The sequence below is a fragment of the Podarcis vaucheri genome (genome assembly GCF_965113315.1).
Source record: "Podarcis vaucheri genome assembly, chromosome: 2".
NCBI lineage: Eukaryota > Metazoa > Chordata > Lepidosauria > Squamata > Lacertidae > Podarcis > Podarcis vaucheri.
The window spans coordinates 50,851,425-50,877,106 of record NC_138760.1 but is presented as its reverse complement, the minus strand read 5'-3'; the positions used below and the strand labels follow the sequence as shown (position 1 = coordinate 50,877,106).

The 25,682-nt window shown below is 41.7% G+C and overlaps 1 long non-coding RNA gene across 1 annotated transcript; it reads left to right on the top strand.

Moving 5' to 3' along the window:
* Positions 1–551: 551 nt before the first annotated feature.
* LOC309527816 lies at positions 552–21,779 on the top strand. Its single transcript, XR_014217373.1, has 3 exons — positions 552–628; positions 3,190–3,545; positions 21,424–21,779. It is a non-coding gene; the product is annotated as an uncharacterized lncRNA (long non-coding RNA).
* Positions 21,780–25,682: the final 3,903 nt, after the last annotated feature.

The window sequence follows — 25,682 nt, the reverse complement described above, 5'->3', positions numbered from 1 at the left end:
CTGAGAGACTTCAGAGAAGTGTGACTAGCCCAAGGTCACCCAGCAGCTGCATGTGGAGGAGCGGAGACGCGAACCCGGTTCCCCAGATTACGTGACTACCGCTCTTTACCACTACACCACACTGGTTAGAAAATAAACGCTGTCAATAGTTATAGAAAACTGTGCTCTCTGAAGGGTCTGGTGTCATTCTATGATTGGTCTCTGAGTTAGTGAGCAGCATTGCACCCTCCATTGTTACATTAGGTGTTGTGATAAAAGGTGCGGGAAAGTTGCCTCTGACGTAACAGTTACATTAGTCATAACTTCCCACCATTACAATAGTGGTGGGTACATCTTCAGTACATCTGAAGGCAGCCCTGGTTTGGGACGTTTTTAATGTTTGATGCTTTATTATGTTTTTATATTTGTTGGAAGCCACTCCAAGTATCTGGGGCTACCTAGCCAGATAGGCGGGGTATTATTATTATTATTATTATTATTATTATTATTATTATTATTATTGCCATGGTTTTTCTTTTCTCTTCCTCCCATCCTGTCAATATAGCATTGCATCCTACTAATAGAAAGGGGTTTGATCCTATTCCTGTGGCCGCAAATCAGGAATGGGAAGGCACTATTATCCTCTCAGGTATTTAATTGAATTTCTTGCAATTTTGCATGCATTATAATAGACTTTTTAGTCCACGAGAAAACAAGGTTTTAAACATGTGCTGTACGTTAAATATTCAGCAAGGCAAAGAAAACAGTTCTTGAGGAGTATAGTAATTTTACAGTCTCTGGTTTCTAATAAATTTTTACAGCAATCCTAAACTGCATTAGCAAGTTCCAGTTTATTGTCAAGCTTCTGCACAACATCGCTCAATGACATGTCAAATCTTTACCACGGCAGTTGAACTCCTAAAGCTGTCCTTATTGGCAGGAAACTTGTCAGATTAAATTGCCACCTCTTGTCAAGTGAAGATATACAACCTGATATCTCTCTGCTGCTGATGACACAAACAGTTGCTTCAATTTGGACAGATTATGAATTTTCTAGCCTGTCCCACTCTTTAAGGAAGCAGAGATATAAAGCTCAGGGTAAGGGAGGAAGTGTAATTTATTGACCACTCGAGGTACCTGGTTCATTATAGATTTCTAATACTCTTGCCTCCCCTTGCCTATTTCATATTCTGTTGCATTTAGCAACCATGAAACAGTTTGGGCATATTGGTTTAGCTTCCTAGGGGATTAGATAGCAAAATGTCATCAATGTTCTCTGCCTCTTTCTGGTGCACCACTTTGTAATCGGTTGCCCGTATGCATATTTAGTATTTTGAACATATCCCCCCCATGAAATTGCTCTTCCTCCTCTTGCAATGAGATTCTAATGGTAGAATCTTGTGCTGCTAAGAAAATATTATTCAGAACATGTGTATCATTACAGAGCACAGGAGATGATAGGCTAGATTAGCCAATAGAATAGAAATTTGTTTTGTATAATGCTCTTTTACAGGCAAGACATTGGAAAGTGCTTTACATAGCAATGAGTTAAACACTTCTATTAAGCAATAACAGCAGAATGCTACAAAGGCAATCTATTACATCTATGCTTTCAGTAGCATCTCCTCTGCACCCCAGAATATTGAATTGGTTTGAGTCTGGCACCCACTACCCACTCAATGAGGAGAACTTGTTCTTTGTGGATCTTTCAAACAGAGAAACTTGATCTGGAAACAATAACCTGGATGCTTGACCCCTAATGCCAGCAGTTATTTTATAAACACTCCATAAAGTATTAACCCCATGCATTTTAAATTATGCAACCATATCCTAAAATGGGCAACAAATGTTATATGTCATCAGTGCTATCATTGGATACAACTAGTGGGGTAATGGAATGCTGGGGTCCTGCTGCATGCAACTCTAGCCAATAAGCCTCCAGTTGTTTTATTATTAACCTTTTTTTTTAAAAAAAAACTTTGCTTAACCATAACCAGGACACTGAATGTGTACAGAAGTATGGTATGCTACAACACACAAGTATTTGCATTCTGATACGCTCAGGTGTAAAGTCAACAAGATATATGGAGTACAGTTCCTTCCCTTAAATTTGTCAGTATAAATATTGAAGGCTTTAAAGCAATCCACACTTACTTAGGAGTAAATCACATTGATCTTAATGGGAATTAGTCCTGTATAGGAATATAAGGGATTGCACTGTCCAGGGAGCAAGATACTGTGGAGAAATCGTACCTCCTCCAGTTGTAAGTTACCCATCCCTTCTGGTCCCAATGGTTGGCAAAGAATAATTCTCCATGAGTCCGCAGAGATGACTCATTTGCCACAGTGCAACTGCAGGCATCTTGTGACTGTCAGATCAGAGTTGCCGGGCAGAACTGGCATGAAAATCTGGATAGATAAGGGGCTCAAGTTACAGCATTCAGGGTGGTCCTATAGTAGGAGAAATTGTCTGAAACAGTGTGGATCAGTTTGAAGAAGAAGAACTGGAACTGTGGTCAAGGCTGAAGACTTTGTGAAGAGTTGCAGGACTTTGCAAGAAACTGAACTTGGGACTTGATGGCGGACTTGTCTCAGAGAGAGAAGACTACTTGTAACATCTGTATAGTGGTGTAAATTGGTGTTGGCCTAGTAAAGACAACCCTGCTAAACAGCTGTTTTCTGTGATGTGCTTAGCCACTTGACTGAGCTTCCAAGGTGCATACCCTTAACATCCAGCAATTGTTAGTAGTAAATAAATGGTTCGGGAATCAATTCCTCCAATTCAAAATTTCTGAGTCTGTTATGAGCTGAGTCCAACCTACTCTGAAGCTCGGTTCCAGCTCATGATGGGCTCACCAGCCACCTCTCCCTAGAACAGGAGTTGCAGTCAGCAACTTTCCATTCTTCCCCAGAAGCAGCACATTTCCCAGGGCACCAGGTGCCTGGAACACTATTTTGACAGCATTCCCAAGCATAATGACGGCCCTGGTGCCAGCAATCCTCATAATGAGTTTTGCCCCTCCTGCTGACACTTCCACTGCCAGGTACATTTTGGGGGAAGGAAGGAAGGAAGGAAGGAAGGAAGGAAGGAACTCACATGGAGGGAAGGGATGCTAGGGTCCAATTGTGCTGCTGGTGATCTATTCAGGAGCATGATGAGACCCAAACTTCAGAATGAATGTGGAAATAATACTTATTTTTCTCATGCAGAATGATTTATTTTATCTGAGCCATTTGGAACCAAGATGGGAGGAGCAGATGCTGATATTAATTAGAAGAGGATATGAAGCTGATACTGCTTCAACATCAACTGTATTGTGTAGTGCAGTATGGAGTTGTCAACTGTGATAATTCTGGACAAATACAACAGATAAGAGTGCTGGGAAAAGATGACAAATCTGACTTTATCCAACAGAGAAGCCAAGTGGCTCATGTGAGCAAGACAATAATCCCGCAACTCGTTAGAAGCTGGATAAAACCTGGCAGTTTAAAACAGATATGGCAATTTACTGAGTACCAAAATGACATCTGTCATAAAGACAAGAAGTGGAAAACATTTAACGCAGGTAAGGATCTTGACACTACAGTAGATGATCATAAATTTTGTGTGGAAACAATGGCTAACAGATGCAGAAGTGGCCTTTTCTTTCATTATTTTGCCAGAATGAAAGTTAGGCTCTGTCGCTTTTAAAAGAGGCTGTGATATTTTTTAAAAGCACAAACTAATGTTACCTTATTAAAATCTGATCTACATTGAATTACCATAGATATGAGCAGATAAGCCATATGCTACTGCATCTGCTCTTATGTATGAATAAAGAGACTGTCCCCTGTAGGGCTTGCAAATTAATACGCACTAAGATGTCTGCAATGTACATGATATTTCCGGACATTACTATTTGTAGGTAGACAGTGATCAAATTATTGCTTTTATACCACATGTCACTTTTTTCTGTACTGCAACTGAGTCATGATTACAACCCATGGTACCAATATTAGCAACTGTAAGTCAAGGACTTTGAGACTTCTTTATGTAGGGAAGGAACAACATGCACATGAACTTTGCACATCAAAATAGTGGTAGAAAAAGTGTTTAGTACCTTAAGATTTATGAATAAAACTTCCCTTGTTTCATTTTCAAGTAGAGCTGAAAGAGGTTTTTGTCCAAAATCTGTTTTAGTGTTGCCTAGAATTTTCCAAAATCATGTAATTTTTTCTGTGTTCTGCCTAATTTTGATATACAGAACTTTGTGCTCACATTAACTGATTTAGTCTATCAGGTTTATTTATTTTAAAGTTAGCCTCGTAAACAGACATATTTAATAATACCCAGGATATTGTGGATGTATCTAGAGTCCTCTTTGAGAAACTCTCATGCAATCTTTGAACCTTCTATTTTAGTTTATTTAAATAAAGAACACCAGTACTTCAAGATGAACTGTATCAAATAGAGGTGAAATCTCCCAAAAGCTCAATGGGGTGTGACTGCACTAATTAATTTGTACTCTCAGTGGCATGCCCATGGTAAAAGCAGATGAAGTTGGAAGCTAACTATTCATTGAAGAACACCCCACCCCCAAGAAAAAAAGGGACTCTGCACCTAAGTCAGGAGACAAATGACAGAGCATTAAGATGTTGCAAAGAAAGGAATCAAATGACTAGAATATATCAATGTAGTCATACCTACACCTGTTGTCACCAGGCCAGAATTTCTGTATTGGTGGGAGAAAGCACAGCTGACTCATGCTGATCCAAAAGCGTAGCAAGGCCCCATGACCACCCTGTTGCCTAGGGAGTAAATAACTAGACAACACACAGCATATTGGTTTGGGATCAAATAAGGCCACAAGTTTATTGGTTACAGAAGTGAAGGTTTGGCCATAGGCATTGTGGTAAGCAATGCCGTATGTCACTCCTGCCTGTCTGCTGGGAGCGTTTCTATGGAGGAAGCCAGTGGTGGTGGTGGGGATGCCCTATGACCTACGTCAAATCGGGGCATCCCCCAAGCGGTCCTGTTGGAGGAGTGATATGGCCCTAGCCCCCATCTGGGCATTGAACAGGAGCCACTCCTCCTGGATCTTTTTAACAGGATACTCTTAACTGTGGAGGGGCAGGCAGAGGCTACAACCTCCCCTCCAACCAAGACTAGGCTTATCCAATGCTTATCCGCCTTACAAAGTTGTAACGATTGCTTTGATGTAGGCAAAAACCCAAATGGTGGCACCAATTTGCCAGAGGGGAAAAATTCCTGCCCAGCCTCAAAAATAGGCAACCAACATTGTCCACAGCAAGGTTGTACCATGAGCTAAATCCTAATCTGAGGGAGGGTGGGTGGGAGAACTGGTGCGACAAGCCCCCTCCCCCCCCCCCGGCCTGAGATTTATCCTTCCACTGGGTACAGGACAATGTGCCACAATTGCTCAGTTGGTCCTGCACCCAGGTAAACACCCTCTAATTCCTGCCACCATTGGCCAATTTGGCAGCAGGAAGACAATCTGGCCTGCGATGAGCCGGTTCACAGAGGAGGCCGCCCACCCGAGAAGGAGCAAACGGTCTTGCCAAAGCTCCAAATGGGTAGCTACCATTGTAGTGATCTATAGAAATCAAAACATGAAGGAATGGAAGGTGTGTGGAATGGTCAGTTCTGCTTGTGTAAATGGGACGCCACAATTGTATATTACCCAATAAATGTGTGTATGTGACTGTGCAAAGAAAGTATATTTTCAGTGCATAAGTTAAATTGGCAACAATCAGGTTAACACCATAGATAAAACAGAGACACTGGCTGGCCAGGCTGGCAGGAAGAACAAGTGGGAAATGGAGAAAATCATTTAAGGGAGTTGATGCCAAAAAAAGGGGAAGTAGGAGGGGAGAAGTCAATTAGATAAACCAAGTGGAAGCCAACTTAGCAAGAGGCCAGAATACATAAAGGTGAAAATACACACACATATAGAACTATGCTAATTACAGTACAAGGTTTGCACAGATATATATAACTGTGAATTGCCATATATAATTTAGTGACTTTATACCTGGAGAGTTCAAAACAATCTGCATTATTGAAACTGAAGTGAATTTAAATTGAAAACAGCAAAACATTAATGGAAAAATGGAAATCTGTCCATCCCTACCCTAAATATAATAATATATAAAAATAGGCATTGTTTACTTTATCAGATACCAGCATCATCTCTACTGGCCTTCTTGACATTAAGTAGTGATAAGTAACAGAATCCAATTATAGGCCATTGACCCTTCTGAACTGCATCTGCATGTAATTAATGGAAGTATTATAAACCACATGCTTCATCCGCTGTTCTTTTATATTTTTAAAAAAGCTAAAGGACTATGAAATAAATGCACACCGAGCAGATGTATCATCATAACCAGAAGTAAAGAATCTTACTCATCAGATAACATCATTAACAAGAGGCTGCTACAAAAGTCATACCACATTGCCCTGCTCACAAAGGGCAGACACTCCTTGTCTTCATTTACATTTACAGTGGTACCTCGGGTTAAGTACTTAATTCGTTCCGGAGGTCCGTACTTAACCTGAAACTGTTCTTAACCTGCAGCACCACTTTAGCTAATGGGGCCTCCTGCTGCTTCTGCGCCGCCGGAGCACGATTTCTGTTCTCATCCTGAAGCACAGTTCTTAACCTGAAGCACTATTTCTGGGTTAGCGGAGTCTGTAACCTGAAGCGTATGTAACCTGAAGCATATGTAACCCAAGGTACCACTGTACTTGTAATCTGACCAGATCCCTCGCAAAGCGGTGCATGGCTAGCTCAGGGAGGGCAGTGTGAGCAGCATTCAGAGCCATCACCCTGGCAGCCCCCCCAACTATGCCCCCACAGATGACACCACAGATAAAATGCTCATATCACCTCCAATGCAGCCAGCTCAGATAATCAGTTTCCAGTCGCTACACACATGGGAATCAAATACAGAGAAATAAAGTGAAGGGATGGGGTATGGCAAAGCTCAGGTGATCGGGGACAGATGGCCCACTTGGCACTTCATATTTAGTCATTAACAGAGAACTTAAGCCTCTCAAAATGATCCAGATGAAATCCGGAAGTGAAGCAATTTTTGTGTGAACAGTGAACTGTGCTCTATTGCCAAGGATAAGTTTTGAGAGACGTATCTTGAAGTCCATATTGGAACACAATGCCAGGCCTTGCTATCATTCTTGTGTTCCTGGTGAGATGCAGAAACCTAGTAACCCCAAGGTCTTTTCACAGGATGGGACAGCAGGGTTTTAAAATATGTGACTAATAATACAATGATAGAAACATAGAATTGTAGAATTAGAATGGACCATGAAGCTCTAGATCAACCCCCTGCAATGCAGGAATCTAAGCGCTCTGGGAAAGACCCTGATGTTGGGAAAGATTGAGAAGACAAGGAGAAGGGGACAACAGAGGACGAGATGGTTGGACAGTGTTCTCGAAGCTACCAGCATGAGTTTCACTAAACTGCAGGAGGCAGTGGAAGACAGAAGTGCCTGGCATGCTCTGGTCCATGGGGTCACGAAGAGTCGGACACGACTAAACAACTAAACAACAACAAAAGCACTCTGCCTGCTTGTTTTATTGCTATGATTGGGGAATGAATGAATTAATTATATTTCAGCCATCTTTACTTACTTTTGGCCACTCTGGTCTTATCCTGTTTTATTAACATATGACAGAATATATTTTTTTTATAACTAAACTGTGAAAAGTAAGGAAGAATCAACTTGGTTGTTAACTTTCTTCAGGTGTGCTCTCTGCAAAGAGACATCCCAACTGGGGGAAACCTTTACAGCTTTGGAAAAATCTGCAGAACTCTTGCTTTATTGGGAGTCTTTTGCATTCCAGCATAAAGGCTTTTCAGCCACGTAGGAGGCCTAACCTCTGCCATGTCTGATTCAGATTTAGAAGTCTTTGGAAATGGTAAAGAAGAGGTGACACGTTGCCCCTTGCAATTCAGGGAAGGAGGAAACCCTTATGTGTGAGGGATCTTCATGCTGGTGTCACTTTGCTCCCTACAAGAGGGTATGGATGACTGTATCTGCCTCCTGAGGCAGGGGGTTGGACTCGATGGCCCTTGTGGTCTCTTCCAACTCTATGATTCTATGATCAAGAACCGAGAAGCCAGCAATATGTGTACTAATACATGCAAGCATTCAACAGAGTTTTTTGGACCAATATGTTTCCCCAATATTTTATTTATCTTTCCAGAACAGATTTTACAACAGCTGAAGGCAAGCACTGTACCATTTTGAAAACAAACAAAATACAAAATCATAGAAATCTCTTACATGTCTGCAAAGCTTACATGTCTGCTATCAAAGTATGTTGGGGTGTGCCCTCGCATGTCAAACTGTTTAACAATGCACTTTACAAGGTCTCTAGATTTCTCCCTGAGCAGATGTGTTTTTCCCAACTCTAAGTATTGCTGATAGATACAATATACTTGCCATTATGAATAAGATAAAAAGCAGCTGCTCTGCAAGTATTCATTTTCCAAATATATACAGTTCAGTCCACTGATGATAATTAACTGCTAAAAGGGAATGTGGTGAGCAGATCTCAAGATAAATTGCTTTGGCTGATCATTAATTTATAACAGCCCTTTTCAAACTCCAGAAGTAGCTACAAGAGTCATATAACAAGCAAGCGTAAATATTCTGATTTAAACAACAGCAGCAGGTTAAACATCTCCACGGGGCTAACTTAGCTGAATTGAAATGTCTGATCTCAATTGCCTGTTGCTGTATTATGCTTTTCACTGGCTGGCATAAGGAAACTTCGCTCCCTGACAAAAGACAAAACATTTCTGCCAGCTGAGGTGACATTGTGCTCATTCAATAATGATACAAGGCCCAGAGGTCCTCCAGCAAGATAGATAACAAAGAAAACCCTCATTAGCTAACTGCAGAAGAATGAAGGTCAACCCACAGAGAGAATTTCATGCTTACATGTCAGTTGGAACATTTGTTCTTCATTAATTCTTTAAACCTAAGCTGGGATATCATCTCATAGCATTTTAATACGCTGTCCTCTGTCAGAAATCTCTCTCAGGGTGTTGTTTTCTTTGTACTCTACTTAAGAGGCCATTTCTATAAGCACTTGACTCCACATCATTGGGCACTAATAATGTTTTAGGATTGTTACATGATTGGATTTAATGTGGGCAATAACAGTTTGGAATTTCAAGATAGGATATACTGCTGCAGTCCTCATTTCAAGGAGCTTGTTATGTGGCTACATAAAAAACCTCAGCTCCACACAGGGTTATGTTTGCATAATGGTGAAGTACTAGGCTGGGTTGAGATTGTTTTTAAGTGCATACCTAGGGGTGAATCTAAGATGTCAACCCCCACTCTCTCACACAAAACTATAGTGTATTATATAATTTAGTGCCAGTCAACCTGGACAAGCAAAAATAGGCATTCCTTCAAGTGGCTTTGGTCTGCAAGCTTTGTCTGCACCTGTGCTGATGTCTCCATGTCCTCTGAGACACAGGCAGTGTCAATGCTAGCTCAGTATCCATTTTACTCTCAGTCCAATTTACTCTCAGTCACTTTCCCAGAAGGAGGAGGCTCCTCATTGACAGGAGATAGCTTCACACCAGGAGTTACCTCCTCTGCCAGTCAATTTGGTCCACCCCCTGGATCTAGCTCTCCAATCCTTAGACTACTGGCCTTCTTGCTGGGACCAGATATTTGGCGTCCTGATATCCCCTCCCCTATCCTGCTAGGATGCTCTTCATGGTAGTCCTGCTCCAACTCCCTCCATAACAATCCCATGGCACTCATGACATCCTGTAGAAAGCAGTGGAGACTGTACAAATGTAGTACCCTTGCAAAGTTGGCAGGACAACCTTAGCGGATGACTTTCTCAGAAAGAGTGGCTACTCAATATAGTAGCTAACATTCTTATATTACCTCAGAAAAATGCTCTCCAAGACCTCTTTAGTTCAGTATTGTGGGGAAATCCCCGCTCTATGAATAAAGTCAAAACTCCATGGCAATATAACACCCCTGTGAATTTTTTTTGGAAAATGAGAAAACAGACTCTCTCTCACACATTCCTCCCAAGCGGCAAAATTGCTACACATACCTTCTGCTCAACCCCACGGTTTGTGTTTCCAGGTTTTGTTTATTAAGTGCAGTGTAGAGTGTGTTAATGACTGGGGAAAACACCCAGTATATTTTCTAAGCTATATTTGAAAAGAGGAACTGTCCAGTTTTACAGCTGCCTTGGCCTTGAGTTTATATAAAGACTTATGCCCATTTTCCTATATACTGTACAAGAAACAAAATCCTTGCCAGCCACACTACCCATTTTCTAAGTGCTAACCACTTAGAAACTAGCATCTCCCCATGTCTCAGTAATTTCTTCTCTGACTTTTGCTCATTTATTTATTTGATAACAAGCAAAAAGCTCTGAGAGTGAATAAGCAATTACCCAAAAACATCCTTTGGGATCTTTCCGAAATTGGAGAACAAGATGCTTCCGAGCGAGAGTCCCATTCCTCCACATCTAATTCCCTGATAGGAAACTTAATAGTCTTAAAAGCCGATAACATACCATAGTGACTTAGGGTTATCTAGGCATATGAACCATTTCAATACTTCCTGGATCAAAATTACTGACATACCTTTACTGTTATTACAGGGAAAATGGCTCTACCTCACAGGGTAGTCTTAGAGATTCTGCTTTGAGTCTTCCAAGGAAAGAACTTGGAGGGGAGAAGGGCGATGTGGTGGGGAAATTCAGCAGTGTTGTTTCATGTTTGAACCATTATGAAGCTCTGCCTACACACATAGAATGCCTTTTTCCTATTATTGACCAGGTTGGCTTCAGTTTTGAAATAACTGGGTAAATGAAGAAAGGCTTAGTAAGTCTCTCTGGGCTGGGGTCTGCTTCCAGTGCCTGCAAGGTGAATTCCCCCTTGTAGACAGGATGGTAGGCAGCAGAGGGAATTAGTCTCAACTACTGGTCTGTCTCTAAATGGCAATATAAATGATTCCCTATGACCAGCATAAGTTTCCCATATGAACTTTCACCCTAGGATGACAATGACAGTAGACAGTTTATGTTGATTTCCTCCCCTAATAAATGTGGGTGGGAGGGAGTGGAATTCATTTATTGTTTTGCAAAGTATCTTCACTCTGGCTATCTAGCTTACCTGCTTGGTTCCCTCGCCCCATCCCATTCATCAATCTAAGTCTATTTACTGAGAAATCAACAAGGCACTAGAGCCGCTAACTAATTCCTTGTGCTTGGTGTTCAATCTACATTACATTCATGTATCCTAGATGCTGATGGTTTTAGTTGTTGTTGTTTCCAGCCTTAGGAAATGAATCTCAGTGTGAAAAATGAAGATTAATATGCTTTATAATCACTCTGTTCTGCTAAAGCCAATTTGAAAATAAGGGAATAGGGATTCATTATGAAAACAACTTTGGATAAAAATAGTCATTGTGCATAATTGTAAGTGCCTAAATAAAATTGTGGCTTTATTTGATATTGTGCACATAAAAAGCATCATAGCAACATGCTCAGTGGCTTTTCTTTTTCAAATTGGCAACTATAGCATTCATTCTGCTAGCAGTTTGCTGTGTTGCATTCAGAGTATGTTAAAAAATAAATGGCATTCTGAACTCTTGCTTTGCTTGGAGGGGGATACCTCTAAGGACAATTACATTAATAAATTAGAACTATTATTCAAAGATGCACTTCCATTTTATTGGTATAATACCAAGTGTTTTTTTCTGCAGAAACATAATGTCTGGGGGCAGAGGGACAATTATGCAGAGGCAATTGCATCAATGATACCACAGACCATTCAGCGAATGAGACCTACCTACCTACCTACCTATCACATTTATATCCCACCCTTTTCTCCAAGGTGGAATCCATGGTTGTCATTTATTCCCCAACAACCCTGTGAGGTAGTGAAGCCAAGAGGCAGGGACTGGCCCAAGGTCACCCACTGAGAGCTTCATGACTGAGTAGGGATTTGAATCCTGCTCTCTCAGGTCTAGTTGACACTCTGACTACCACACCACATGGGCTCTGTTATACTGAGTCACACCTAGTGGTTCATCTAGCTGACTGGCAGTGCTCCGTGGGGTTTCAAACAGGGGGCTCTCCCAGCCCTGCCTGAACATGCCATTGGGGATTGAACTATTGAAGATATTTTGGCATCTAAAGCAGAAAACCCCACAAGCACCTCTCCCTATCCCTGGCGGTAAAAAACACATTAATAATAACAATTTATTACCCTTGCATGGCACAGCAAACCTGAGCCACCTGTCTCATGCTGCCTAAAAGTTGTGTGTCAAGGTCCCCAAGACACCCCGAATAAAACACAATTGACACATAATTTTTGTTTAAGATTTTTGTCATAATTTTGGTCACAACTTTATTAAAATTACAAGCGATGTGAGTGGTTGCTTAGGCATTGGTTGCGACTATCTGACCCCACACGGGGACAGTCTGACATTGCACGCCCACGAAGTCAGAAAGGGGAAAACATTTTGGGGAGAGAGACGGAACTGGGAATCATGCCTCACCTCTCCCCAAATGCTCCCAGGGGCTCTTGCATGGCCTTAACCCCTTGACACGGTTCAGACAAAAGCATGGCGAGCCCCTGGGTTCCTTTAACGGAAAACCCCTGCAGCAGCAGCACTTTGGAGGGGCAGGCACAGCCAATCCATACCCCTCCACCAACCAATTCCAAAACCAATGCCTAACCACAACCTTATAAGTTGTGACGGTTTGCTACGCAGTAGGCAAAAATCAAATGGCACCCACTAATCAGCCAAATGGACAAAATTCCTACTGGGCCCCTGCCCCAAAAGCAGACGACCCCATGACAGGCATAGCAAGGTCAAGCGAACAACCTGAAAACAGGGAGGGAGGGCGGCTGTTCTGATGCGTGCAGTGAAAAGAGGAAGCTCAACACTGCGCTCAGGGTATTTAAGAGCTATGGCTGTCAATCATAAAATAGCAACATTTAAATCTCCCCAGCAACAGGAAGCTTAATGTTAATGGTGGCCAAACTCTCTCCGCCTAGCAACAGTGGGTGTCTTGCCAGCCCCCACCGCAACACGTGCTCTCCATGAAGGAGAACACGCTTTCCCTACTGGATGTAAACTGTTTGGTGAGTAAGGTTTGTCAGCATTGGAGTTTATCATACCACTCACAAACATGTATTTTCCTTAAACCAAAATATTGCCTTGAATGGCTATTAATTTTGTCATGAATTACAATTGAGTCTACTCTTTAAAACACACTTAGAATGACTGTTCCCCGCTTAAAACGGGGGGCACCCTTTGCGTGGACGCGTGCAGCCCCTAGATCTGGAGCGGCCCCAACAGCATAGGCTTGGCTTTGCCTTCCCTCAGGTGGGATACCTGGAGGTCTCCGCCTACCTCAGTCAGTTGTCCAATCCCACCTGGGGGAAGCGTTGCCAAGGAGACCAGGCCAGGTAGGGGAGGGATTACCTGCCCACACAATAGAGGGAGGATCTTACCTGGGAATCCTCACTTGGCTCCAGAGCTTCTCCCACCCTACCCACCCTCAGTTAATGTCTTATTTTGCAGGTTAACTTTTCTTCACAGGTTTTGCAGGTTAACTTTTCTTCACAGGTATGCGGGCGCTGCTACGTTAAGGTCGCTGTTAAAGGTCCGGAAAGGAATTTCCCTGCATTGACAGGTTTCGCCTTTCCCGTAGCAAAACGTCACAACTTTGGCGGTATCAGGCCTTGGGCGGAATCCTTTTGTCCATCTTCCTCTTGCGGCGGCGATACCAGGGTTCCCCGTTAAAGGGGTTTTCTGAAGGGAGGCTTTGGCCGTACACCGAAAGGTCGTCATTGCTCTCTCCTGCGGCGGCGGCGTTACAGGGGCGGCTATCTCTGCTTGAACATATGTTCTCCAGAGCTGGCCCATCCTCCCCCCCACACACACTGGATAACCCTGATGCTCCCTAGGTCCCCGGCTGGGGACCGGGGAGGGAGAACGCCCAATGCCTGAGCCAAGGTCTACCCACATTTGAAATTTAATAAAGTTGTGGCCAATTTAATCCCATAGCACGTTGTCTTGAGTCATTATTCCACATGACGGGGGGACCGTGCAGGATCTGGGGGCTCCGCCTGTCCACGCAAATAGCAACTATTATTTCCAGAGGTGTTTCCACCATGAATCTCTGTCCAGTTAGATTTGTTATTTTACTCAAGGGCATGTCCATCTATTTTTCTCATTTTATCAGGTCACAGATCGTAGAGTTCATACATACACATCCCATTTCCAGTATCTGTTCCACACCATTGCTTAGGACGCAACAAAGTGATGGCTCTGTGAAAAGCCCTCCATTACAGCTCTGTCAGAGTCGGAGTTTAGCATTGATCCAGTGGCATCTGCCTTCACAGTGATACCAAGTCAATACATTTCCACCCTCCAGATTTTTTTCTGCTTTAATTTAAAGCTTGTAAGCATAGCTGTTGGCATACAGTTAAGGGATGCATGCCTCTATCTCTTGACAAGTCTTGGCGGATCCAGTAAACATAGGTATGTCTTTGTAAGGAGGTAGGAATACTGCAGACTAATCTCTCTTTATACTCCTGCTTTCAAGATGTTTCACCTAATTTTGCCTGCTTAAAAATAGCAACAGACGATTGCTACCCACACACCATTTCCTATAATTTAGATAGCTTTGATTACAAGCCTGTGCAACACATGAATATTTTACTATTTACAGCATCTGGCATTTGCAACACATTTCTTCCTAATTTATGTCACATGAACTGGTTTCATCTCTCACAATCTTTCATGATGTATGAGCTACCTTGTTAGGTAATGAAAATGGGTTTGTGCAGTTTCATAACAGAAAGCAAGATGTATCAAAGTTGCCTTGAGACTAAATGCTTGCGCTTCTAGAGTTCTTAACAACCCTGCATTCCAGAATCTTCTCATAGAATTGTAGCATTGGAAAGGATCCTGATGGTTATCAAGTCCAACTCCCTGCAACACAGGAATCTTTTTGCCCAGTGTAGAGCTCGGATCCATGACCCTGAGATTAAGAGTCTGGTGCTCTATGGATTGAACAATCCGCTACTGGGAAATTACATTGGATCAGATTTCAGCAAATTACATTGAAACAGTTTCCAGAGGTTCAAAGAGCAGAGCTGCGTGAAAGCCCTTTTTCAAACAGCCTTGTGGTACTCTTTGAACCTCCAAAGACTGCAGATTTAAACAGTAGGGCAGGGCTGTCTGCAAAAGCACTTTCAATCAGGCCCACACTGTGCTTTGTCTGCCTGTACCTGTCCCTGGCAGGGAACTGGCACACTAAATCAATGCAAAATAAAATGCCGCCCCATCAGCTGGCATCAGAGTGATATCAGCTGATTGGTAGGTGTGTGCCGTCATTGTTTATATAACTCTGTGGGCCAAATTTGACCTCTTGGGAGTGCCAGTATTAGTCCTTAGACTGGAAATTCCCCACCCCTGACAAAGTATTTGTAGGACTTTGCTATAAGCAAAAAGGCACACCACTAGTTTAAGCTTTGGGCAGTAAAACAGACTTCCATATAGCACAAACAACTACCGTCTGTTAACTTTACCATTTCTATACACCAGTATCCAGTGTACTCCATGCCCAAACAAAACAAATGCCACAAGAGACAAATTTCTGCATTAAGGAAAGTAGAATTCTGGGACTTGTATAAATTATGCAAATAAATCACATTTGCATATTTTTATTTTGCCTAATGTATTCTGCTTCTAATAGTCATGGGGATAGCAAAGCTCTTCACAGGACACTGAATCTTGTCCCTTGAACATTTGAAGCCTTATTTATTCATTTAATCTGAGCTTGTCCACACACTCTTTTAAACCTCTCCACAGAATAATATGGGTTAGCAAAAATTCCATATGAAAAGAGAAAGTTCTAGGAAACATGTTTTGTTTTTCTACCTTGCATAGAATGAGGAAATACACACAGTTCTGCCTGTATCTCACAATAAAGCTATTAAGTTAATTATCACAATATATATACAGTAGCATGTGGAGCAGTCCTTGGAGAGCATGGCTGATACAAACTTTCCCTGGCTTGTTGTCCTTAAAGTATTCCCCACCCCATTAGGCTAACCCCAAAGTGTCCCCTCTTGCACCGTTATCACAAGCAATTGAAGGATGAAGTGAAACTTCCTTTGTCTCTGAATTTGGGTGCAAAGATTGATTAGAAAACTAAATGGGCTTGGGCAGCATGCTCACAGTCCTGAAAATATTTTGAGGACCACTCTACACATTACCTGAAAGGAAGAGTATACAGCACATATATCTTCTACACGCAAGGGCAGAAGCTTGGGAATTCATTGACAAACGAGGAGAAAAAGTGAGTGTCACACAAGGTAATGAAAACAACATCATCACTGAATGATTAAAAAAAATTCACCAGAAAAACAAATGGATAACGAGAAACACAAAAGAGATGACGGAGGTGGCCATGAGGATAGAAAGAAATGGAAAGAAACCTAAGTAACTCATTATGTGGAGATAAAAAGGGTTCTGCATTTCTCAAGAGGGTCAGCCCAAGAGGAGGAGAGAAATGAGATGGGAAAGACTACAGAAGCATTAAGCTGAGCTGAAAATAGTGAAGAAGAAAAGGGTGGTGTTCCCAGAGCACAGAGATGAATAAATATAGCTCCAAAGACGAGAGAAAATGTGCTGTTTTATGGATATCTGCTCAAAACTGGGAGAAGCACTGAACTATTTATAGTATTAAAATGGATCTATTATAAATAGTTCAAAGTCTTTTCTGGTAAATCTCTTGAATATCATTTGGGGCACTCAGCACCTTTGTTGTAGATATGGCTGTCCATAAAATTCAACAGTATTATGTGCTTGATGTATATGATCTAGTGCCTTTCAAAGACATCTTTATCTTCAGATAGCATACATAAAGACTCAAATATTACAATACTATATTTTTAAAGCATCTTGTCAGGGCCAGCCCTGCTATTAGACACAATGATTCAGCTGCCTCAGGTAGCAGATGGTGGGGGCTGAAAGTGGTGGAGACGTGTTGAATGACAGAGCTGTGTGTGCCACACCTAATCTGCCCCTTTGCCCCCTAAGCTAACCTGGCACCCTCAGATACAGTGCTGGATGCTCTACGATTCAATTAGCTGCCCAACTGGCTCCTGTACAGGAAATTGGAGAAATGACATCTTGCCCTTCACTTCAGGCAGCAATATTTCTTGGCTTGGCCTGATCCACCCAACATCTCAATCATGGCAACATTCAGTTGGAGGTGGGCTCAGTGGCACTTACTTCCAGGAAACTGCTTAGAACCATTGCTTTAGTGTTCTAGTTGCAGTAGAGGTGACCAGGAAAAGGTCCTCCTCTATAGTCATCCCAGTTCCCTAGAACTCCCTCCAATATGACATTTTGGCTGAGGGCAAATATCACTCTTTGTAGAAGACCTTTTGGCCTGTAACAACATTTTCAATAACTAGCTGAGATAGTTTTATGCTTCTGTGCTGAAGTACAGGTCACATTTATTGCTTTGTTTTCTGATGCTACTTTTACAGATCTATACTGTGATAGATTACATTTTATCCTTCTGTTTTATGCTGCTTCTACTTGGTAACTGGAATTTTTAATGTTTCTTGCTTTGATAGCATGGTTGTGTGATGCCCTGAACTATTCTTTAGGAAACGTATGCTGTAAATCCTAAAGCAAGTCAATAATTATCATACAAGCATAGAAGCCACCCAGAGCGACTGGGGCAACCTAGTCAGATGGGTAGAATATCATCATAATCAGTCAGGCCATTGCCCTACCTAGCTCAGTACTGCCTATATTGACTAGTAGTGACTCTCTAAGGTAGTGAGTCTTTTCTAGTCCTATCTGGATATGCCAGGGACTGACATGGGGCCTTCTGCATTCAAAGCAGATGAACTGCCATTGAGCCTTCCGATCATAGTTGGAATTGTAGTCTCACAGGTATCAATGGTAATAAATACCTGCTCAACTGAGCCTTCAAAAAGGAAACACCTAGAAATTTATTAATAGTGCTTCAGAGTAGGGTTGTGATATTTCAAAAAGTGAAAATCCGGACAGTTGTTTTGAGCTATTTTTAAGGAAATTTGCCAAAACATTCCTGTCTGAAAACCTGGTTTTCAGATGCTTCCAGATGTCATGGACAACATGTATTTAGTTGGACCAATGGCCCGGCTCAGTATACCTGGAAGTCAACAATGGGAAAACATGCTATCTGGAATTTCTGTGAAATGAGAAAGAGAAAGTGGAAATTCCAGAGAAAAAGTGCTGGTGTAGAATCACCCTATGTTTGGTTTCATACAATAACAGAAGTGTTTTTCATGATTTATTTTTAGTAGTAGTACCAGAGATCTGGAAAGGGTTTCATCCAATTCCTGCCACATCTATGTGCCTTGATTAGCCCGTAAAGCATTTTTACATCAGAGTGTGTTCGCAGATTGTTTTGGTGTTTTTTTTTTTTGTAGCTCTGCTCATGAACTAGCCTGAATTTCATATTGTATGTAACACACACATTTGCTGATTTGTATAGTGGCATCTCTAAACATTTTAGCTGTCACATTTTACATAATATACACATTGTATATCCTATCATTAGCCTGATCGATGGAGAAGCAGCATATGTTGCCAAAAAGATAGGGGAATAATACAGCATAGTATTTCCTTCTATATAAACTGGGAAGCACAAAGTGCTGCCAATAAATAAATAAATAAATAAATAAATAAATAAAATAAATAAAGGCTAATGACTGCCCTATAAATCCATAGTGCTGTTTTCAGGTTCCTGTCCACTTCATGAATAGCGGTTTATATTAATACTAGCGACTCACTTCAACAGGTGACATTTTTATCCCCTCAGGCTGTCCATTATCCAAATGATGGGCCATCTGGAAAGGGATTCTGTTCACTGAAAAACGTGACAGGGCTGATGGTTTTTTAACTGCTAGTCATCTATGATTGCTAGTAAGCGCTGGAAATTAGCATTGATCCCCAAAATGGAAGAGGCTGGAGAATACTTAAGACAAGGCTTGCGGAAACACCTTCACGGCAGATGTGCCAGCTAATTAATAGTTGTCGTTGGTAACTTTGCTTCATGATTTGTAAATTAATACCATTTCTGTTTTCTAAAACAAACAAACAAACAAACAAACAAGAATACACCTGGGAAAGCAGTTTGTAAAGGCGACCACAGAAAGTGCAAATTGGAAAGTGAGGTGAAAATCACTCACTCCTGTTTGCTTGCAAACTAGCATTACTATATAACATCAACAAATCAGCTAATTTGACACCAACAACAATGGTTGCAATCAGTTAATTTGTCAACACACAATGCTGGGAGATCAGAAACAAATACTGACAGAAAGCAAAAATAAATAAAACAAGAATTCCTAGCATTTCTTTGGAAATGTGTGCAGATTGTTTTAAAAAATGAGACATAATAGTATACTATTTGCCTCTTCGAACATACATTTGTTCTTGGCTGCCACCAGACATTATTTAATATCCTGTTCCTTAACTCAAGGACTACTGAAGTGTGAGACTGAGGAGAACTTACTGCACTGACTGAAAGCCACTTTTCTGCTACCATCTTCCACCTATGCTCAGTCCATGTGACTGGCAGGGAACCTGTGGCTTTCACTCCCATCAGCCCCGGCCAGACTGGGAATGGTGAGGTATGATGGGAATTGTAGTCCAGCAAGGTCTGCAAGGCCTCAGCTTCCCCATCCTACGTCTTTGGTACAAGGCATGGAAATTGAGTTGGTGTGTGTGACTTTTTGCCCCTTAGTTTTTTAGATGAATTCTGGTGTCCTTTAAAAGATTTGGAAAATAACATTGTGAACCCTTATCAAGCCAAGATTGTGTGTACAATAGTTTCCTGGCTCCTCTTACCTTGCCATCAGAAGACACACATAAAAGTAACTTGCAAGTTTCACAGTCTACCTTGTTGCTTTCTGTACGCTTTTCCATAAGGCTTCCTTCATGCCAGAACACACAGCATGGAACAAACATGTTTTTCACTCATCCCTAGGATCATACTGTGTTCCTTTTTAAAAATGCACATGCTGAGTCTCTTCACAAAACTTCAGCCTACCTGAATTACCTAAATAATTTAACCCCCCTTCTTTCTTTGGTGAGCTCACCTGCACATTAATATAATTATTGCCACATCCATGGAACTAATGGGGCTTTTGTTCTGGTTACTGGCCCAGCGTAGTGAATGTTGCGAACCCAAGGCAACTTCCTTTAGTTACAAATGAGCAGGTGCTTTGCTCTAGGGTTCTCAATATTGTAAAATGGTATGATTGTAAGGGATGTTGCTGTATGTTACTAGGTCCAGAATACCTCAGGAGGTGGTGTGCTCTCCTTCAGTTGGAGTTTTTAAGCAGAGGTTGGATGGCCATCTGTCATGGGTGCTTTATTTGAGATTCCTGCATTGCAAGGAGCTGGAGTAGATGACCCTTGGGGTCCTTTCGAACTCTACAAACATCTATGGTTCTTATTTACCTACCAGTGATCCTTTAAAGCAAGGGTAGGGATCAGGTTGTTGTTGAAGAAGAAGAAGAGTTTGGATTTGATATCCCGCTTTATCACTACCCGAAGGAGTCTCAAAGCGGCTAACATTCTCCTTTCCCTTCCTTCCCCACAACAAACAGTCTGTGAGGTGAGTGAGGCTGAGAGACTTCAGAGAAGTGTAACTAGCCCAAAGTCACCCAGCAGCTGCATATGGAGGAGCGGAGACGTGAACCCGGTTCACCAGATTACGAGACTACCTCTCTTAACCACTACACCATGGCTGCATTCCAGATGGTGAACCTTCTGGAGACTACAGGTCCATGGTGGGCAGGTGCCAGAGGTTGGAGGAATGGTGTGACTCTTACCTTTACCCCACACATCTGTATCCAGACAAACAAGAAACACTATCACTGTTCAAGAGCACATTCTAATCAGAAAAACATTTGGAGAGGATGTAGGTCAGGAATGAGGAGGGAAGGAACCCAAAGGACCAACAGAGAAGTTAGAGAACCACGTCCTACAATTCTCCAACCTGATTTAAGGGGAACCAGTATAAACAACCATTACACTATTAAGGGTCACTGAGCAGTTAAATGTCCTCAGCAGCCATTTAAAAGAAACAGTAGAACTGTTGAAGTAGCCAACATTACACTATTCCAATCTTTAGCTCTTAAAGATCTCTTCTAAAAGATCTCAGCATGAGGTGTGAAATCCCTTTAATTATTCTGTGGTTACTGGTTCTTCTAAATGTGCTTGCATGTGGCATAGTGGAAACACAGCCACTCAAGGCATATTCTGAATAACAGGATTCTACATGTTTGTTCTACTAGATGGGTCAAATTCACCCATATTTTCCCCTTTCTTTCCAGACAGAAATGATACTATCAGCTGGCCTGCTTGAAGAACATTGAAAGGAGTTCACAGTAGGATAAAGGTGTGAATAATTCAATATAGGAAACACATTGAATCAATTGGTTGTGTGAAGATGGGGTGGGAGGAGGAAGGGAATATTGCGAAAGCCAGAGCTTTCAAAACTTGCCAACAAATAAAATGAAGGACTTTGTCACACCACAAGACACAAAGCAGTCTTAATTTTTAAAGCATAGCTCTGAAGCACAGAACAATCAAATTATTTGATTGCTTGTCTAACATGAAGGCAGCATTATCAACGGACATTCTGCAGCTGTGAGATAAGATTGCAGGAAAGCAATCCTGCAAAACTACTTTTCCGTGCAACTGACTATGATTTGGTGATTTGGACATTTCAGATTTAATAAAAAGGACTATTTAAATATATATTTAAAAAAATCTTCAGACCAAGGGGACATATTTACATTGTAGCAGGTGTGCATGTATTTCATTATTAAAAGTCCTCTTTTCAAAATGAAGTGACCGAATTAAGCATTTGAAATTACTTTTAAATTAAGGCACACACAGCTGGTGCAAATATAAGGGGACCTCCTAAAGTGCTCTCTTCTGATTGGGACAGTGAGTAGCCAGCAGAGCATGTTACTTGCCCCCCCCTTCCCCTGGTTGATTTGAATGGCACTGTAACAAAAATATTTAAATGATTTCTGGTCCTCTCTGATATCACAAATCATCACACACAGAGAGCTACAGGAATAATCAACGATCCATTTGAATGATGGCTCATTAAAGACACAAAAACATTGCAGGTACCAGCCAAGTTTGTGTATGCAGGGCTACAACATTCCCAACTCCCTAGTAGTTTCTTTATCTGTGAACCATGATGATTCCATATTGAGGCCAAACATTGCCTTGGAGAATCACAGGATGCTCCCACCAGCAAAACAAGAGGAGGTGTGATTGTTTTCTCTCTTCCCCCAATAGCCCTCTGTGCCCCTTAAGTATCTGTAACTTTCTGGAATGGGACCTCCTAGAAGCACCAATCCTACAGAAAGCTTACTCTGTGGCAGGGAGCAGGCAACAGACATCCCAGTACTTTTCCATCTAGGTCAGGGGAGAAACGTCATATCAGCCTAGAAAGATTCCTAACTGTCCTCTCTCCCTGGCAAGTTTGCTGGGAAGACACAGGTTGCTGATTTTGGAGATGGAGTACCCCTTGGACCCCTCTGGCAACTTAGCATGCATGGGGACAATGATTCATCAATGGGCATAAATTTCCTTTCACAGGACATTGAAAGGAAAAGCACCAGGTCAGCTGGCTAATGCGATTACCATCTTATTTTCTCCAAGTGCCTCTAGCCCAGAAGCATTTTGGGGGTGAGGAAGGAAAGATACCAGCTGTTGCATCTGCCTGGCTTAGTACTTCTCCTTTAATTGCCAGATCTTTAGTATATTGAATTAAAAAGTAATAACAATAATCCTGGTGTCAGCCCTGGTGGACCCCTATGGAACCCATGGACCCTAGCGTTATGCCCTGGCGTTCTGGGTGATGGCAATGGGCCTGCTCCTCTTGAAAGGTTTTGCAGACAGGCATCCTTCTGTCTCTGTAGTTTCATAGAATCATAGAATCATAGAGTTGGAAGAGACCACAAGGGCCATCGAGTCCAACCCCCTGCCAAGCAGGAAACACCATCAGAGCACTCCTGACATATGGTTGTCAAGCCTCTGCTTAAAGACCTCCAAAGTAGGAGACTCCACCACACTCCTGGGCAGCAAATTCCACTGTCGAACAGCTCTTACTGTCAGGAAGTTCTTCCTAATGTTTAGGTGGAATCTTCTTTCTTGTAGTTTGGATCCATTGCTCCGTGTCCGCTTCTCCGGAGCAGCAGAAAACAACCTTTCTCCCTCCTCTATGTGACATCCTTTTATATATTTGAACATGGCTATCATATCACCCCTTAACCTCCTCTTCTCCAGGTTTGTATTCTGATAAATGCAGGGCTACAGGTTCCCCACCTCTTGTCTAGCATGTGGGTTCCCTGTAAGGCAGAGACCAAAAGTAAACAAAAATGTGCAAGTCATATCAACACAGCATGAGATAAATTTTAGATGGTGAACCCAGTAAAGAAACAATGAATGCCTTATTGAAGAGTCGAAACAAAGTAAAAAAATAAAATCCTTCTAATAGCACCTTAGAGACCAACTAAGTTAGTTATTGGTATGAGCTTTTGTGTGCATGCACACTTCCTCAGATACTTCAGATACTATTGAGGAGTACAGTGGTACCTCGGGTTAAGAACTTAATTCGTTCTGGAGGTCCGTTCTTAACCTGAAACTGTTCTTAACCTGAAGCACCATTTTAGCTAATGGGACCTCCCGCTGCTGCCGCGCCGCCGGAACACGATTTCTGTTCTCATTCTGAAGCAACGTAACTCAAGGTACTATTTCTGGGTTAGTGGAGTCTGTAACCTGAAGCATCTGTAACCCAAGGTACCACAGTATTACTTATTGGCTCTAGAGTTCTCACACAGGCTAACTCTCATCCTTAAGTGGCAGAATGTTCAGATTTCTCATGGGACAACATGGCTCCCTGCATTTTTGTCTGTTTCAAAGAATATCATCTTTGATTAGCTATTGAGGAGAAGAATCCTGGAACTGGAGAAAGAAGGCCTTCTACCACCTAAGAATGGGAGTTGGCTTATGGGAGACAAACTGGTGGTGGTTTGCATTCTGATGCACTGTTTATTAGAGATCAAAAAACCTCACACTTGGTCTTCTAATTAGAACAATGCCAACTTAGCAGTGGCAGGGATTTTTGCAAGATCTTACAGGGAAATCTTCAAACAGAAAGTACTACTCTGCAGTGGAAAACAGAGGCGCAGGTGCATCTCTTTTCAGAAGCAGAAGAGGCTTCAGGACTTTTTTTTTTTAAGCAATAGACCAAGAAATAAAGGTTTGATGAATCAAGCGTGGAATCAGCAAAGTAGAATAAAAAAAAAAAAATCCACAGGCAAATTGGTTTCTGTGAAACCACACATTCTGTTTGAAACCCGAACTTGCAAAATTCATAGTAGTCCTAGAGGCTGACATTTTTTATTTTATTTTTTGTAACCTGCTAAGCTCCATGCTTTAGTGACGGGACATCTCTTTAGTTCTAAGACCCCAGGGATGCAAATAAATTGCTAGCAGTGTATTCGGGGCTATGAATGAAATTACTTCTGAAGGGAGTAACACATTTGCATGCATGAGATTTGGAAAGACAATAAAATAAAAGATGTGGCCAAGGCTTGAATAACATCAGCTTTGGAGACAAACATTTTCAGCTCAAGCCTTAAGTGTATATCTTGACCAAAATATAAGAAAGAAAGAAAGAAAGAAAGAAAGAAAGAAAGAAAGAAAGAAAGAAAGAAAAGAAAATGGAACAGACATTCTCAGTTATAGACTATTATGAAAAATCAAAACTTTGTTGCATATAGTTACTTTCACGGATAATATAATAGCACATAAACCTGCAGATTCATTGTAATTAGAATATGTACCATGAAATAAGCAGTGCTGTAAGGGGCTGCAGGATAGATGGCCTCCTACTGCAATCCCAGCAGGTCAATTAATTCCCCAGTCAGACATTCAAAACTCTGAAATTCAAAATCTATTTGCCACAAAGCTAACATTAATTGCTCCACAACATTTTAAGAAATTTAGTCACTCCTGCCTTTATGCTACTCTCCCATTTTGTCCCACTGGGACGTACCCTGGTGAGTCTCTTCATGGACAAATCTCCAACTCTTTCCACAGAAGCAGCTGTGAGTTTTTAAGACCAATTTCCCCGCGGCCCTTTCTCGTTGCTTCCCACATCAAACTTTATGAAGCTTGGATTCTGCTGATCTTTGTCAGTTCAATTCCAACCGGCAACAGACACGAGATAAAGCTGATTGTCATCAGTTGGAGGTATTGTCTGGTGAAAGGAAGCTGCGCCAATTAATTCTGTGTCATGGAAAAGTGCATGAGCAATCTGTGCAGGATCAGGAGTGAGAGAAATGGGAAGCAAGCTTAGTACGTGTGACCATATAGGACAAAGCTAAAGCAAAGCATCACATCAAAGGAAGAAATCAGGCATCCCAATGAAGAAATCAGTAACATGGGGGTGTATAAACAAAATAAAGAGCCAAAGATAAGGAGCAGCTTCCAGGGCCAGGAAGCTACTTAGTAGGAACATGCTAAAAGCCCAAGGAAAATTACATGTTGCAGAAGCAATGATATA